This window comes from Buceros rhinoceros, unplaced genomic scaffold (assembly GCF_000710305.1).
Source record: "Buceros rhinoceros silvestris isolate BGI_N320 unplaced genomic scaffold, ASM71030v1 scaffold6434, whole genome shotgun sequence".
NCBI classification, from domain to species: Eukaryota; Metazoa; Chordata; class Aves; order Bucerotiformes; family Bucerotidae; genus Buceros; species Buceros rhinoceros.
The window spans coordinates 30,526-36,430 of NW_010406383.1; positions in this window are offsets into that span (position 1 = coordinate 30,526).

A 5,905-nucleotide genomic window follows, 5' to 3' on the forward strand; every position below is an offset into this window, starting at 1 on the left:
GTTCAGCAGCAAATTTATTCACAGCTTGTTTGCTTGAATGGGCTCTATCTGGTTTAATTCTGGCTGGGAAAAAGGGCACCCAGGTGGGCAGCCCTGTGAGCACTTGATTTTATTATGAGCCAGTGATGGAGGAAGGTCTCAGCCCCCTGTGGGATGGAGGGGAGCATTGCTGGCTGGGTAAGTAGAGGTGGTCACAGTTCTTCGGGGGGTGCCAGTGATGGAGGAAGGTCTCAGCCCCCTGTGGGATGGAGGGGAGCATTGCTGGCTGGATAGTCAGAGATGTTCACGGTGCTCCGGGGTCTCTGCCAGCTTCCCTGCAAATGTGGTGTGCTGCATTGCCAGCTCGCTATCCAGAAATTCATTACACGAGAAAACTGCAGGAGTTTCACCTCTAAAATCCCACTTTCCATTCTGCTGATCCCCTCTGCAGGTTGCTGCTAAATTCTGCTTTTAGTTTCAGTCTTTCTCACTTGTTACCCAGGCATCCTGGAAAGATGCACAGGGGGCAAAGGAAAGGGTTCAGTCTCCTGCCTTCACGGGCAGGTGGTATCGGCAAACCCAGCCTGGGCTTTCCCCATGGATAAGAGAAAACCATCCTTCGTAGTTACTTTTTTTTTTTCATGCTATCACTGCAGATACTGTATAGAAAAACAAGCTGAATTTTTCAGCAGCTGGAAAGACACCGTAGCAGCCGAAGAGAGAGGTGGGGACCTTCGGGTAGCATCTGCCTAAACCCCGTGTGATCGTGAACATTCAAACAGGATCTCTTGTTTGTCACCACACAACCAATCCTCCAGCTCCCTTTAACCCTGACTCTCCCTCAGTGCACAGGCTTGCCAAGGTGCAGTCTGCCGTGCTTGAGTGACTTTTCCCTTGGGAACTGCTCAGAAGTGTCTTTGTCCTGTTGCGGAAAGCGATTATCTATCCCAGATCCTAAACCGCCCGCATCAGAGGCTTGAGTTCCACTTGCAAGTCCTGGCTGAGGATGCATGGGATGTGCAGACTCCTTGGCAGCTCCCTGTTGCTGCAGCACCCTCCTGCCGTACTCTTTAAAGCATCACTGGGGTTTTCTTTCCCTGCTTGATAGAAGGCACCAGGCTCCCCTGGGCCAGAATCGGCATGACAGAGCATGAGTCATGAGTTCTCCATGTTCTGGTATCTGGAACAAGTTTCTGAGTCTAATTTAAACCAGACACTTAGTGGGAAAGAAATGTGCTTCTGAGCCTCTGCAGATGTGTGGGCAGTCAGGAGCGGCACATCTTAGAGAGAAATGTTTCATCTCGCTCCTAGTTAATGCTTAAGAGCCCTGAGAGCCACCAAGTGAGGCTTGAAAAAGGAGTTAAGGCATTTCACTGCCACTGGGTCAGTCTCTGAGCTCTTAGATAGAAATCTAATAGCGTGAGGCTGGAGTACTCAGCTAGTTGCTCTTCCACACACCTTCCGTTCAGAGCCATGGCTTCTCATAATCACTAGTGATGGCTTTACCCAGAGGTTGGTCAAAGCCTTGAGGTGGATCTTGCATCCATAGACAAGGAAACAACCTAAGGTCTGTACTTCCCTGCCTTTGTGCATCAGCACGATGAGAACAGCCCCAGCTCTTCTGTCTGCTGTCCTGTGACTCTTGTTTAGATTCAGATGTCTCCATGGTCCGTGTCTTCCTCTGACTACAGGGATTCAGTAACATCTTAAACACGCAGATGCAAGACAAAGCAACTGAGCTGCAGTCGGATGCCACTGCTGTGACAAGGAGGTCTATTTACAAGTCTAGTTTTGAAAGCCAGCAATCAAATCCATTTTCTGCATAATCGGTGAGAAAATTCTGGCTGCCTACCACTAAGCTTTAAATAACAATGTGGTTTAGAAGGAACTTTACTCTTCCCAGAATGTGGTGCTGTATGGCTTTGGGCTGCAGATTGCTTTGAAGTCTCTGCCCATCAGCTCAGAAGGGCATTGCCTGACTCCTACCCAATTTTAAAAAATTTTATCGTAACATAAATAAGAACTAAGGTGCTATTCTGGTATTTTCCTGCCAGCTTCATGCCATTCATAGGGAATGACAGGAACAGAGTGATGCCAAGAGACTCTTTCGCAGGGTTTGGAGGAGAACACCATGTGGGGGTAGATAACCATAAAAGGCAAAGCTGAGTCACTCCAGACCAACGCAAACATTGAATCATGAACGCGATGACCTGCACCATCCACTGCCAAACACAGATAGTTCAGGGTGAGGGAGCACCACGACAGCTCGAACAGCAAGATGTGAGAAAAGGAGCACACTACAGGTCCGATTACAGCTGTCCACTGCAGACTGGGTTGTTTAAAGTAAAGGAAAACTGGAATGTCCATAAAAAGTGAGAGGAAAGTAGTTGGACAAAGCACTGTGTGCCAGGTACCTGCTGACATCACCTTGCCTTGGGCACAGGAACTGCAGCACTTGAGGATCTGGCCTGGAATTTTTATTACATTTAGGAGTAAATTAAATCTGGTTTAGGAATTTTCCAGTGAAATCCTTCTTTGCTGGGAAATGTGGATTCACCAAACCCAAACCTCTGACAGAATAATGATAGCGAGAAAGTTTTCTTATGATATCCTGGGTGGGATCTTTGGTATGAGAAGTGGAGACCATCACCGTACAGACCACTCTTGGGCTTAGGAAATTGAGGTTGGTATTATAGGCTGGAGAGGAGCTCACCCATACCTCTAGTGCAGCTTGGTGTTTCTTTCCCCTGAGAGATGCAGGAGGCATCCCCTGAGCACAAGAACTTGCTGGAGATTTATGACAAGTGAAGGTTCATGAGCTGACATCTGTTCTTGGCCCCACAATGCAGGGAATTAACTTGTCAGGCTTAAGCATTTACCATCCCTTACCATTCCACAGACTCTCCCTAGCTGCCATGGTGGAAGAGGAAATCAGGCTTCATTAAATCCCCCTGTGCATTAGAAAGTCCCATGCCTGTTCACACCCTGCTTCTAATACTTCATCCCCAAAGCAATGATTCTTACCTGAGAGTTATTTTCTCCTCTGACTTCTGGGACTGTACCCGATGCTCCCCAGGGATGGCAGATGATTAGAGCAGGATGAAGAAGAGGAAGAAACACTGACTCCAGTTTCTTCAGCTGCTCTGCAATGGATGGCTTTTCTCCTCCATGCTGGGCACTCAGCTGAGTGAGTCTGTCCTGCTGAGAGTGGGACAGCCCCTAGAAAGAGTTCACCCTGATGATTAATCAAAGTTCCCATTAGGCTCTTAAAACTGGACCTGTCAGAAGGAATGAGGCTGCAGTGGGACCTATTTGCATCCGTGCAACAACATGCAGCTCAGGCCGTGGTGCACAGACAAGAGTACTGTGGCCATCAGCCCAAGCCAGCAGCCTGAGCACCCATGTCCTAGTAATTCTGGGCTTGTTCATAGTATGGATTGTGGCACGTGTGCCTTGCTGGGCTGACTTAGCCCTGACAGTGTCACCTCTTGGTGGCTTGTATGTGCCACACATTAGTCCAAAAGGGAAGATGTGTTAGTGCTGCTGTTCCAAGAGAGCCCCACCCAGGGATCCATTCATAGATGTACCCTTGAGTTACATACTTCCATACATGCTCCTTCATGGAAAGATGTCTTGACTTTGTTTCCCTTGTCATTTTTAACCAGGGCCAGAGTTCAAGCAAGGATATGCAAACGTGGGACAGTGAGCAGCATCTGCTCACAGCCCTGTCAGTGGTGGCCCTGCCTGCTGTGAGACAGCTTCTGCGTTGGTCCCTCCCTACCCCATCCCAATGTTGAAGACCTTGGCATCCTGCTAGGGATGATGCTGAAGCTCTGCTGAAGCAAGTGCTTTGGCTAGTGCTGTCAGCCCTGTAGATCTGCTTCTCCATTTCAGTAAATTCTTTCTGTAGATAGGTAAGTACTTTAACGTATAATACAGTCCTGTAACCCCACTGTTATACCTGCAGCAGCAGCTTCATCCAGGCAGTGAGCGCCTGTTCACATTAGCGTGGCCTTTCACACCATGGCACAAGGTCTCTTTGTGAACGATCACCTGTCCTTTTGCAACTACGTGCCGATTGGATGTGGGTGCCTGCGAAGTTCTGGTCTCGGGGCTGTCATTGCTGCTTGCTTAACACTGGCAAAGTCCCTGGAATTTGTTCTGTGTTTAATCTGCTGGATTTTAATGAGGATTTTTTCTCCATCGCTCTGCATTTCACGCCTACAGATGCCTTGCACTTTACGAGCCTTATGTAAAAAACATACCACCGGGGTAAGGTCCTAGTACAATTATGTTCACTATAAACTCCAGCCACATTCTGCTGGTTCTGGTAATCTGTTTCTGGAGACTAGATAGCCACATCTCTGGTACTCAGATACATCATAACTGTATCACACAATTACGGTAGGAGCAGAATTGCTGTCACTTGCAGCAAGTCTGTGTTTTTCCTTGTAAGAGGGTGACTATGATGGGAACCACCTGCAGTGGCTGAGGCCAGGAGCCTTTTGGCTTCAACACAGTTTTGTTGAGAATGTTAATGCAACTCCTTATGTGAACTAATCTGGAAAGGATGTTTTTCTGTTGTCTCTGCATTAATTGTTTCCAGCTTATGGCATGGAAATGTTATTGGCCCCGGGAGGCCAAGGGGAGAAGGGAAAGAAGGAATGTCAGAAGCAAATGGAAGGTTTGGATGAATATAGGAAGTGCTTGGGGTTTTTCCTCCTACTCCTACATTCATTAAATCATGGAAACAAAGATAAAACTATTTGATTAAGACACACTTGGTAGAGCAAGTCTTGGTCTGCCACAGGGCAGCTGTGACCTATTCTAGAGCTCCCAGACTTTCTTAGAATGGGGCATCCTGTTCTCCAGGCATCTCTTGCTGCTTGGGAGCAGGTTTTCAGCCTCTCTTCTGTCGCTGCTGCAAAGTACTGCCTCTAGCTCTAGTCAAGATGTCTGTGGGATTTCTCTCTTCCCAGAGATCCTATGGACAGACTTACTGTCACAAGGTGGCTGCTTGGGGATCCTGTGGCTTCCCCCAGGTTGTTCTGCTGCTCCCAGTACGCAGAATGTGGGCAGAATGTAGCTTTCAGCCCAAATATCCAAACCTTGGGAGCCCATGGAGCATCTTTGCAGCTTTCTTCCTCCTGCTGCTGCTCAGTCTGTGGTGTTTGTCTTTGGCTTCCCCACCTGTGTCTTACAAAAGTCAGCCCTTCTGCATTCCCTCCATTTGCTCTGCCTCCTCATCCTCAATCTTGCCTGCCTAGGCTGTAAAATAGTTAAACATCGCATTACACTGGCTTGGCAAACCATCTTCAGAAGAGCACCCTCCCTGTGGGGTTGTCAGAAGCGCTTTGCCTTCAGAGAAGCATCTACTAAGATATCCCTTCCCTCATTCTGCCTTTTTATGAGAGCCACTCCTTTCCCCTTGTGTTCACCTCAGACATGCCTACTTTTAATTTTTTTTCCTCTTGGCACAACCAGTCCCTTCTTTCATTTTTCATATTTTTCCTTCTCTGTTCCAATCCTGCCATCTTTCACCTGTGATCACTAATATCCTTCTTGTTGCATATCAGTTCTGGAAAACATCCAGCATTCTGCCTCAGTGTGCTCTTCCATCGGTCTCTCTGAGCAGAACTCCTCCAGGGAGAGGCTTGGTACCAGCAGAGACATCTGTTCAATCTTTTGGGTTATGAGCAGAGCCAGAAGGCAAAGATTTCACACTGGAGGTAGCTTCCCAGTTTGTAGGAAGTCACTTTGCTTAGAGGATGGTGTTGAACACCTCCAGCTGAGGTGCAGCTCCAATGTGGTCAATTATCTGAACATCACTTATCCAACAGAGCCAGGAGCTATCGGGGAAGAGTTAGGAGTGTAGCTGAGCTACCACTGTTTGAACTCCTCTGACTGCAGGTACATGGCTAAACCC